Below are 12,956 nucleotides of genomic sequence, written 5' to 3'. Positions count from 1 at the left end.
GGTGCGCCGGCCGTGGCACGCCAGCAGTGGTGGCCATTGGAAGGTAAACCAGCGGCAAAGGAAGACCTTTCTCTCTGTCTCTCTCTCTCACTGTCCCCTCTGCCTGTCAAAAAATAAAAAAATAAAAATTAAAAAAAAAAAAGATTATACTTACGTGGTTGATAAGAGAACATGGAGAACTGCTCAAAGCCTGAGGCTCTCCAGAGTCACCAATTCCCATCCACCCACCTCAAAACTGAAGGGATCAATATTGTAAAATACATATGACTTTGCACAGATTTTGGGAAGTTCTTATTTAGGTTGACTATTAAAAATCTTTATTTTCTCCTGAGAAACTGTATGTGGGATCTGTGGTCTTCCTGCAAGTACAGCCAAGTACAGCTCCATCATCTCCTATTTTATATCTTATACTTGTAAGTCCAATCATAAGAATACCACATAGTTCTCCAAATATACCAAGTCTGTTAAGTGCTCTCTATTTCTACCCTCATTAGTTTCTTTTCCTGGATGGCTCTCAGTGTCAAGTCTCTCTAGTATACAACTTTCATTCATCTGTTAATGGGATAATCAAAAACATTAAAGAGAAGGGCCTAGCAGGTAAAGCCGCCACCTGCAGTTTGAGTCCTGGCTGCTCCACTTCCAATCCAGCTCTCTGCTATGGCCTCGGAAAGTGGTAGAAGATGGCCCAAGTCCTAAAATCTAGTATTAGATAGAATGTACTAAGTAAAAATGCAATTCTGTCAGGATTTAGCATTATTTTATATTTAGTGTGTAAAGATAACATTGTTCTAAATTATATATTACATGTAAGAAAAAAGTCAACATATACCCCCAAATTAGAGGTATTTGATAGTCTGAAGTAACCCCATTTATTATATTTTATATGTGAAAACTACCAAAACTCTCTGTCAAGGTATTTCTTGTGTCTTAAACTGAGTTTATTCGTTCTTGACATTCAGAATATTTTGTTTTCCATATACTATAAAAGTATAGTATATAACTATGATTCATTTTAATTATGTGCATATCTATGTTATGAGCTGAATATAAAAGGCATTTTTGAAAATTGAAGACATTTCAAAAGTAGTTTGAATAATCATTCAAATTTAACTCTAATTTGAAGATTATCGATGACATAATTGTCATTTAATTTTCTATTAATATTATGAGGCAACTGTGAGTAAACTTCAATTTTATACAAAAGTAGTTTTAGATAATACATCTTGTTTCTTTATGATTAATTATTTGATCAATAGATTATTTATTAATGGATTTTAGAGCAACTTTAAGAATCAGAGAACTTTTCAGAACATAGTTTCCATTTTACCCCTCACCCTTCCCCTCATATACATTTTCCTATTCTAACATTTTGCATTAGTGTGGTGCATTTAGTACAATTGATGATGCAACATCAATTGTAATAGGGAAATATTCACCAAAATCCATATTTTGTAGCACAGTTCACTCTTTGTGTTGTGCATTCATAGGTGTTGGCAAATTATGATATGAACCCATCATTAAGTATGTCAGAGAATTGTTCTAATGCTTAAAATCCCCAGTGCTTCACCTATGAATCTTGCCTTCCCTTCATCTTGAAGCTCTAGTTCTGATCATCCTACTGTCTCGATACTTATACCTTTATACAATCCACATATTTGGAATCACAGAGAATGTATCCTTTTAAGGTTGGCTGATTTCAATTAGCAACATACTTGTATAGTTTCTCCATGTCTTTTCATGGCTTGATAGCTCATTTCTCTTTACTGCTAATTAATACTTCATTGTATGGTTTTGGCTATCGATTCATCTGTTGAAAGACATGTTTGGTTACTCCCAAGTTTTAGCAATTATGTGAAAAAGTACCATATATAATGTTCAGGTGTTTTTTTAAAATGTTTTCTTTCAATTTTACCAGATAAATGCCATGGAGTATGATTGTGGGATCATACGGTAAGAGTAAAAATCTCTTGTAAAGCTTTTGTAAAAGAAACTATTGAATATCTACCAAAGGGATTGTACCATTTTGTAATTCCACCTGCAACAAATGAGAGTCTCTGAGGTTCCACATCTTCATCAGCCTTTGGTGTTGCCAGTATTTAGATCTTTGCCATTTTAACAGGGGTGTAGTAGTATCTCATTGCTGTTTTATTTCGTAATTCCCTCATGGCATATGACACAGAACATCTTTTCATACACGTATTTGCCATCTGTATATGTTTGTTAATGAGGTATTTCTTAAGGTCTTTGACTCATTTTTTAATTGGGTTATTTGTTTTGTTTTTGTTGAGTTCTTTGTATGCTTTGGATAACAGGCCTTTAACAAACATGTGTTTTCAAAGGTTGTTCCCTCAGTCTATGACTTTTCTATTTTCTTGACATCTTTTAAAGAACACACATTTTTAATTTTTAGAAAGTCAGTCTTACAGTTTTTCCTCTTGTTGATTTTGCTTTTGCTATTGCATCTAAAAAGTTATTTACCAAACAACAGCCAAGTATTTGCTCTCCTATATTGTTATCTAGGCATGTTACAGTTTCATCATTCTACTTTTAGTTCTACGACCCTTTTGAGTTTGTTTGTATGACACTTACAGTGTCTGTGTCTAGATTAATTTCTTCATGCCGATATCTGGATTTCCCAGCACCATTGTTTGAAAAAAAATTCTTTGTCCATTGAATTACCAGTAGTCTTTTGTTCAAGATCATTTGAGTGTATTTGTGTGCGTTTATTTCAGGGCTTTGTATTCTGTTCCATGGATCGATTTGTCTATTCTTTTGCCACTACCAAATTGTCTTTTGATTACTGTTTCTTTACTGTAAGTCTTGAAATCTTATTATCGATTGTAATACAAATAAATAAATTATATTCTGTAATACAAAATTAATCATTAGGATTAATTTAAAGAGGCTATTTTATGTATTAAGACTAAAGTTTGTTTTGAATATCAGCTAAAATTTTTGTGTAACAATTTACTTTGTATTATCTTTAAACAAATATAAAGCATTTTGCTTTGGAATCTCAGCATTGAAAGAGGGAACATTTTAAAAGAAGGATCCATAAAAAAGAAACCATAATGGAAAACAGTCACAGAAGAAAATATTAAAGTAGTAGAAAAAGAAATTTCTGCAGTCTTTTTCTTTTCTTTTTGCTTTTCATTTTCTCTCCTCTCCTCTCCTCTCCTCTCCTCTCCTCTCCTCTCCACTCCTCTCCTCTCCTCTCATCTCCTTTCCTTTCTTTTTTCTTTTCTTCTGAGATAAGTATAAAGAGATATAAAGGGTGACAGACAATGTTTCCCAACCACCAGTTCACTCCCTAAAATGCTTGCAATCGCCCAGACTGGGAAGGGCCAAAGTTAGGAGATGGGAACAAACACCATATGAATGGAAGGAACTCAATTGCTTGGGTCATTGCTGTTGTATCCCTGGGTTTGTATTAGCAGAAAGCTGTGGTCAGGAGCCAGAACTGGATATTGAACCCCAGTACTGTGATGTGTAATGAAGATATATTCAACATTAGACTTAATACCTGTCCCAAATCTTTATGGTTCATATAATTTATTTTAATTTTAACTTATTTTTGCTGATACTGTTGAATTAACATACAACTTTTTAAAAAAAATTCTTAATAAAAGCATATAACTCAAATTGGGAAATAAAGCTAGAAGCATTCACATTATCTTTTCAGTTAATTTCATGCCCATCAATTGTAGTGTCAATTACTAATGTGATGATCTAGTAAAATATTTGTGAGGTTGTAAAGCTATTAGATGGACTAATAAGCTTAATATATCTATAAATTTTTGGCACAGTAGGTATCTTTTGATACTGTTGTGTACATGTCTTCTGTGTGAGTTTGTGTTAATCTTAGTTCTATTAATACTGCAAAAAACTTTAAGTAAATTTATTCCATACAATATTTGATAACAGTAAACTTCCAATATTTCTGTAATGTTTATATTGCCTGGGTAGTTCATGTACAAAGCATTTTACCTGAAATAAAAATCAAAAAACTTAAGTCAATTCATCCGTGGACTATATACTTATAGTCTTTTAAGTTGTGTTGATAAAAATGTTAATATACACTGATTGCAGGAACAGGGCCTTTTCTTTTTCTTATAAAATGCCTTTCCCCAGAATCCGCATGCAGTAGATGTTGCAAATTATGTTGTACCTTGAAAGTAGAGAAACATTCATGTTTAGATAATTGGTTACCCAATCAAATACAAATAAGTAAGCTTTCCAATAGAAGGCCTGTCCATTGTAGTGGAATGGGTGGATCTGGATCCTTCTCTCCAGAGCAATGTGGAATTCCAGGATTTGACATAGGTAAAGTTCAGTGGAGAAGAAAGATTTATTTGCATGGACAGTAAATGTAAGGCTTGCAGTCATGCTCAAGAGAGTGGCACTCAATGAGGTTTGGGTCCATCCCTTTATACGATCTGGAGAAAATAGACAGTGCTTCTTGGGTGGAGTTTAATAACATATTCACATTGAATAATTAAATATTCTGGGGTGGAATTTTGGTTAGGTCTTGAGTACATCCATTTTCTTGGAAGGGTCATGGCATCAGGTACATAACTGGAGTTGGTGTGTCAGCCATGGTAATTTTATTGTAATGATCTTATAATTAGATAAATGTCATCATGGGGTCTCAGATTGCTTGTTTTTTGGCCAGCACTAGTTCTAAGCAGTAAAACAGCAGATTCTGATCTGCTGTTTTCTGCTTCTCAGAAAGGAGGGAATTTGGGGTAAGGATTTCTTTGGGCAGTGCAGCTAGAGCTGCAGAGAAAGGCTGCCAATCTGTTCCTCCTTGCTAGCTTCCTCTTTGCCTACATCATCCTTGATAGTATATCCTGAGTAAAGGGACAATGAAAACCCTGGAGGCTAAATTTGGAAGCAAGAAGATCTTCACAATTTTATTCATTTATCTTTAAAGCAGATACATGCTAAGATACATCTGACATGTTATTGACTATGTTTACTCTTAAGTTATAAGTTAACATACAGATATTTAATTAGGCTACAAATAAAATCACAAATTAGTATTCTCATTTTCATAACAAGGTGTTATTCAAAAAGATAATATTTCATATTGGTGGTAACAGTATGCACTTTTTCTATGTATTTATGCTAGTGATTGTCTCTACAGATGATTTCCAAGTGTCATATAATTACCTTGATAGTCACCTTTAAATACAACGTTATTCTGAACTCTCTGGGTAGAGGTCATTTGAAAAACAGCATTTCTGTTTAAGCAACATGCTCCAATGTCACAGGAACTCTAAACATATTGAGTCAACATCTTCAATGAAAAATTTCACATTATTAGGAAGGTTACATTATATATATACATAGAAGTTTCTGAAAAGTTAAACATGTTGAATTTTACTTTTCTTTCATACTAAAGATAGCAATTTATCACATGCCTAATTCAGAATAATATTCCAATTCCCTAACCATTTCATGAAATCAAAAGTTGTATGGTTTTAAGATACTGTGAGACCAATTTTTTAGATACTACACTGTGTTATATTGGTGTTAATATCCAATCGGTTTATTATTATCCATAAGGCATATAAAAGATTTATTTTGTATGCTATAGTTCATCTGAGTTCTGCTAGATCATTTTAGTTTTCTTGTGACTCTTCTTTAAAGTATTAATATTTATTTTTTTAAGATTTTATTTAAAGTATACAAATTTCATGCATCTCATGTATATAGATTTATTCTTTTAATACCTATACACAGAGTATGTTAAGATCATACTGCTAGGGTCGCCGCCGTGGCTCACCTAGCGGCGCCAGCACACAGGGTTCTAGTCCTGGTCGGGGCACCAGATTCTGTCCCGGTTGCCCCTCTTCCAGGCCAGCTCTCTGCTGTGGCCAGGGAGTGCAGTGGAGGATGGCCCAAGTGCTTGGGCCCTGCACCCCATGGGAGACCAGGAAAAGCACCTGGCTCCTGCCATTGGATCAGCGCGGTGCGCCGGCCGCAGCACGATGGCCGTGGCGGCCATTGGAGGGTGAACCAACGGCAAAAGGAAGACCTTTCTCTCTGTCTCTCTCTCTCTCACTGTCCACTCTGCCTGTCAAAAACAAACAAACAAACAAACCATACTGCTGAGCATTTGAATGAAAGCAGGATGAACTCCTGTAAACCTAAACTTATCAGTATCAAAAGAGAAGAAATTAGTCTTTTTATCTTCTGACAGAACAGAGAGAAAATGCTAAGGTGCCTTTGATTAGCCTTACTGATAAATAAAGAGCAGCAGCTTTCACACCAACTCCCCAGCACCAGAGTCAATGTCAGTCCTTAATGCTGCCCTTCCACCACACCAGACTGTGTCTGCTATATCATTTCAATATTTGCTTACTCTACTTCTATTCTGACCCTTAAGCAGTTTTAGAGCAAATATAGAAATGACTGGGCAAACTTCAAATGGGCCTTTAACCTCTGTGCCATTACTTTATAGATCAAAGGGTAATTCCTTAGAGAAGATGCCAGAGTGGTTTCTAGATCTTCTTTCTAAAGATTCTTCTCCTAGTCTCATCTTGGCCTTCTGTCTTGGTTAATGCTTTTAAAATCCACCTGGAGTGAACTCTCAAGTTTTTCTTACTTCTCACCTTCATATTTCTATGTCTATAACTACATTCATCTTTCTAGACAAAAGGAAGTATTCCACTTTTTGTCTAAAGCTACACCATTTCAATAAATACTGATTTTATGTCTCTCTTGCTTCTTAGACAACTAGTTTCTTCACCAGTCCTATGTAAATTAGCAAAATTCATTTTACATTAGCATTCAGAGATGCTCTCTAGCTTAGTAGGACTTAACAATTTTGTTCTTTTTAGATAACTGTATAATTTCATTATTTAACGCTTTAAATGTCAAGACAGTAGACTTTACAGAGCATGGGCAAAAGATCAGAATTTTGAGATTTAAATTTAAGAACTTCCCATTGATGTTATTAAAAGTAACCTCATTTATTTTTCAAATACAAAAAGGAGCAGCCAGGGCACTGCTTCATCTACCATTTCTGAAATCCTCTATTTTGGTCCATGTTTGTTAATTTTGTTTCAACCATTAGGTTGTATGTATGTGGAGTTTCACTTCTTTCTTCTCTTCTTCATCTCTCTTCTTCTCAATCTCTGTTGTTCATAAGAACTGATATATAAATGCATTAATCAGCATTCAAATGCTTTATATTTTTTATTTGACTGAAGAATGTGGCTATTACTCAGAAGAAAATGAGTCTCACAGGAGCAAGTCTTAACTCCTCCCCTATCAGATGAGGGATTCCTTTTCTCAGGGTGGAGGAAAAAACTTCTCTTCCATGTATGAATAAGATGTAAAACAAATGACCTAGAGGTGAGTAGGTGAAACATAACATCACAGTGCACCAACAAGGCTACCTATGCACTTTGATTTCTCAACAGATTAAAGTCTTTATTCAGAAAATTCTGATCCAGTAAATACAATAATACTGTTTTATTATCCTTTAGTCTATCATTCACTGATTTTATCTGGAAAACAGGATGAGATATAAGTTATAAACACTCAATGTACATCTGACAAAGAGAATAAATGCACAAAAGAAACTGAAGAAATAATATTGGCATAGTATTGGGGCCACAAGAATTTATTGTCAAAATCAGTACGTCAATTATCTTTATCTTTAGGAACTGAACTTGGGTAATATTCAGGTTCACAGACTGACGAAACATATAATAAATCTCCTGAAGTGAGAAACTTCTGTGAGAATGACAAGATATTTCAACTAAAACTGTTTTGTGAAAATTTTCATATAACTTAGCTTATTTGCTCTATAAAATGCAGGGCAGACACGAATAGCATAGGAGCCTGTTGATCTTTTCTAATCTCTAAAGTAAAATATTCATAGGAATCATAGTTGGCCTGGAGGTTAAGAGGCCAGCCTCCCACATCGAAGTTCCTGGTTTCACAGATGGTCATCAACTGATGACTGGATAAAGAAAATGTAATATATATATGCTAAAATACTACTCAGCAATAAAAAAAAAGAGAATGAACTCCTTTCTTTTGCAACAAAGTTGATGCAATTGGAAACAATTATGCTTAGTGAAATAAGCCAGTCTCAAAAAGATAAATAGCATATGTTTTTTCCCTAATCTGTGGCAACTTGTGTAGAGAGTACAAAAAAAAATGTATAGAAGTGAAATTGACATTTTGAGATTTGATTAGTATTTATAGTCCTTGTCTATACTCCCGAGGAACACTGGTTTTCCTACTTATCACTTGTTGAATTCTTTATTTAGTGGAAGGTTAATCTTGTGATTATAAAGTAAATTGAAAGCATGCCATGGCAAAAATTGAAAGGAAAATAAGAAAGGAAGGAAGAAGAATGGAAGGGAGGAATAAAGGGTAGTGTCAGAAGTATAATTATGTTCTTAAAACCGTATATATGAAATTTTTCTATTTATGTATCTTTTAAAAATATTTTAAAGTCCTGGGTTCAATTACCAGCTCTGATTCCTGACTTCAACATCTTGCTAGTGTAGATTCTGGAAGGCAGCAGTGATGGTTCAAATAATGGGTTCCTGCCACCCACTGGGGAAACCAATATTTAATTCCCAATTCCTAGTTTGGCCCCAGCCTAGCCTCTGCCATTGCAGGCCTTTGAGGAGTGAACCAGTAGATAAAAGTTCTATCTACACCTTAAATAATAAAAAGTAATAATTCAAAATAATGTAGAATAATCAAAACATACAAATAACAATAGTGATTAAGTTCCAATGTTTACTAGTCAGTTTCTAATTTGCAGGGAACCACAGAGTAGCTAGCAGCAGAATAACTTGGAATGAACTATTTTCTTCCTCTACCAACATGGGACTTTTTACTGTGGCTATTCATAATTATGAAGAAGATATATTTTGTTCAGTGTGTATTTTTAAATGTCTTCTGTATGCCAAACACTGGATACATCCTAGAAATATAGTCAAATAAGTCAAGATCTGCCCTTGTAGATTTAAAATGGAGCAGAATATGAGATAAGCCATTCTTCCGTTTCAGAATTAATCACTAATATACAAACTGTAATGAAAAATTATCTCTAGTTTCAAAATATCCATGTCATCATTTTGCTCCATTGGTACAGAAAATTGATCAAAGAAATTGAAGAAGAAACAGATGTAGACCAAATGTTATTAGATGCAATTTAAAATTATTAAATATTAATTTACCCATCATTTAAAGTATCTGCCTTTGCAGAAAATACAAAATCATATACTATGAGGAAAGAAATTGCCTTGCCTGTCAATCAAATGCACACAACTCAAAGAGAAAATATGCCAACTGTCTGCCCATACACATCAATCAATCAACTAAGAGGTACTGTGGATAGAATAAAATACAGCAAAAACTTTGACATTCATTTTTTCCATTGGTATCATTGGAGATATTTAAGTTTTCCAAGAGGAAAGTTACTAATACGCAACATTTTGTTGGCGTATCAGCCATCATTAAATAAACATAGCCCAAGAACAAGAAAGGCCACATTATTATCATAATTCAGGATCATAAAAATAAAATTGTAGTTATACCAGCTTTGAATTACTATTTTTTAAAAGATTTATTTATTTATTTGAAAGTCAGACTTACAAAAAGAGAGGAGAAGCAGAGAGAAATCTTCCAGCCGCGTGTTTACTCTCCAGTTGGCCACAATGGCCAAAGCTGTGCCCATCCAAAGGCAGGAGCCAGGACCTTCTTCTGGGTCTCCTACACGGGTGCAGGTGCCCAAGGACTTGGGCCATCTTCTACTGCTTTCCCAGGCCATAGCTGAGAGCTGAATAGGAAGTGAGCAACCAGAACTCGAACCAGCGCTCATATGGAATGCTGGCACTGCAGGCAGCGACTTTACCAGCTACACTACAGCGTCAGGCCCCCAGCTTTGAATTATTACCTTAGATGACCTATACTAAGCAGACTCTAATCAGCAAAAAGATATTTCATGTTTCCCCAAGTTATAGCTGAAATAAGCACTAATGCCCAATCCATCTTGCTTTGAAAAAGTTAATTATAAAATTGGAATTTATAAAGCCATGTAGTATCAAGATGTCACATACCTGTAACTGAGCTTTAGCATTTATGACTCTTACTAATAATACATAATGAATCAGGTATGCAAGGCTATTTGTGAGTCCTGTAGCCAAAAAATTTCAATCTTAATTCTGAATGTTCCGAAGAAAATGTACCTCATATGTACTATATGAAGTTCAAATCAAAAAGTTCATTGTTTTAAAATCCATATTTCTAAGAGAAATATTGTATTAATCCACAGTTGATTAGACTTGAAGGACTTTTATAAATACTTATAGAAAATTAAAGCAATATTAATCCCACAAAACTGGAACCCCTCCCTAAAAATTGTTGACAACAAAGAAGTAAATTTGAGTTAAAAAGAAATATAAAGGTAAATTGGAGTTAGAATGTGTCCATTATATTCTGGAATATTTTGGAAGATAAGATCAATCAGGAATCAACCTTTAGAGGTCAACTTGATACTTGTCAATGAATTTGATATCATTCAAGCACTCTATTGACCTAGCATATGGGATGTAAATCCTTTCTAAATATAGACTTCTCACTCATATTTACCAACAGATTTTGTTTTATTGTTCACTCAAAGAAAACATCATGACAACAAAGAATGTATCCACATTCTTATAACTCTGCTGTTATTTAGTCTTTCTGCAAGATTGAAAAGTAAGTCAGCAAGTTTGTCTTTGATAAGATGAAGTTAATACTATGATACTACCTAGTGGAAATGCTTGAGTATTAGCTAATTTCTTGTGTCAAAATATATATAGTAGTTTAATGGCCAGCGCCACAGCTTACTTGGCTAATCCTCCGCCTGCGACGCTGGCACCCCGGGGTTCTAGACCTGGTTGGGGTGTCGGATTCTGTCCCGGTTGCTCCTCTTCCACTCCAGCTCTCTGCTATGGCCCGGGAGTGCAGTGGAGGATGGCCCAAATGCTTGGGCCCTGCACCCCACGGGAGACCAGGAGGAAGTACCTGGCTCCTGGCTTCGGATCGGCGCAGCGCACTGGCCACAGCGTGCTGGCCTTAGGGGCCATTTGGGGAGTGAACCAATGGAAAAAGGAAGACCTTTCTCTCCTTCTCTCTCTCTCTCTCTCTCTCACTGTCTAACTCTGCTTGTTAAAAATAAATAAATAAGTAAAAATATATACAGTAGTTTAAGTAAAAATAGGCTACAATGCCAATGTAATTTAGAAATCACAGAAAAAGTATGGGTGTATATTTCCACATATAATATTTTTGTATAATTATTAAGATCAACATCTTCTATCCTATGCTATTGACAAGAAATTGGAGAAAATAATCAATCACATTATACATTCCCCACAATATTAGAGTGGGAAAATTCTGATACCAAGGCCAACTTTATGATTGATGCCTCTGTACTACTGCCCTCACATCTTCAGAATTTCTGAAATATTATCTTTCCTTCCTCTACTTTCTATCAAAAGCCATGATTCTGAATCATTGTATTAGAACCTTGATAGAGGCTGAATGTTGTTTGATTCAAGAGCTTTCAAAGTCTTGAGTTGGGACCAGTGTTGTGGTGCAGCGGGTAAAGTCAGGATCCAGTATCAGAGTGTTGGTTTGAGTCCCTGTGCGCTCTGCTTCTGATCTACTTCCCTGTTAATGCACTTGAAAAGGCAGAAGAAGATAGCCTAAGTGTTTACACCCTGATACCCATGTGGGAGACCTGGATGGAGTTCCAGGCTTCTGGCTTCAGCCTGGTCCAGCCTCTGCTGTCGTGGCTATTTGGGTGATGAATCAACAGATGGAAAAATCTCTCTGTCTCTCCCTCTCCTCTCTCTGTTATTTTACCTTTCAAATAAATAAGATAAATTTTTATTTTAAAAAGCCCTGCTGCTATAAATTCATTAATGCCAGAAATATTAACATTTACACGACTCCTTTGGCTCCAGAGCTCTCTCCAACTGACTTTTAGTACAATGTATGAAAACTGTCATGATAAGGATGAATGTCCTACAGAAAGAGCATGTATTAGTATACACCTTCATCACTCTCTTGTACAGAGCAGTGTTCAGGGTGCATGCAATAAAGAATTACAAATGTATGGCCTGGTGCCATAGTAGTGCATAAAGCACTACATAGGAAAGACACAGCAACCAGAGGCACAACAGAGGTTGGCCATGGGCAAGAATCAAGGTATGGGCCGGTGCTACGGCTCACCTGCTAATCCTCCGCCTGTGGCGCTGGCACCCCAGGTTCTAGTCCCGGTTGGGGTGCCGGTTCTGTCCCGGTTGCTCCTCTTCCAAGCCAGCTCTCTGCTGTGGCCCAGGAAGGAAGTGGAGGATGGCCCAAGTGCTTGGGCCCTGCACCCGCATGGAAGACCAGGAGGAAGCACCTAGCTCCTGGCTTTGGATCAGCACAACGAACCAGCAGCAGCACGCTGGCCTTAGCGGCCATTTTGGGGGTGAACCAATGGAAGGAAGACCTTTCTCTCCGTCTCTTTCTCTCTCATTCCCTAACTCTGCCTGTCAAAAAAAAAAAAATTAAATTAAATTAAATTTAAAAAAAAAGAATGAAGGTATGTTAGACAAAATTGAGACATCAAAAGAATTCAAAGAAGGTCCTGATGAGAGAACTCTGTAGGAAGTAGCCTGAAAAATAATGGCCAATTCTATATATATTCTCACTTCCTAAAAGATATAGAGCTCATCTGGTTACAATCCCTTAGCTGCAATGTATGCAATTAAATTCCAACAAAGAAAAGGAAGCAGTAGTTGAAAAGGAACCAGTAAATGGACTTTATACAGCAAATATCACAGTGTTATTAGAATTCTTAAAGGATTTTAAAATTGTCTTAAATTTTATATATTAAGTTTAATTTATAAATGTTAAGATGGGGTTGATTTGGTGGGGTTGACTTG

Source organism: Oryctolagus cuniculus, chromosome 5 (assembly GCF_964237555.1).
Source record: "Oryctolagus cuniculus chromosome 5, mOryCun1.1, whole genome shotgun sequence".
Taxonomy (NCBI): domain Eukaryota; kingdom Metazoa; phylum Chordata; class Mammalia; order Lagomorpha; family Leporidae; genus Oryctolagus; species Oryctolagus cuniculus.
This window is presented reverse-complemented; position numbering follows the sequence as displayed.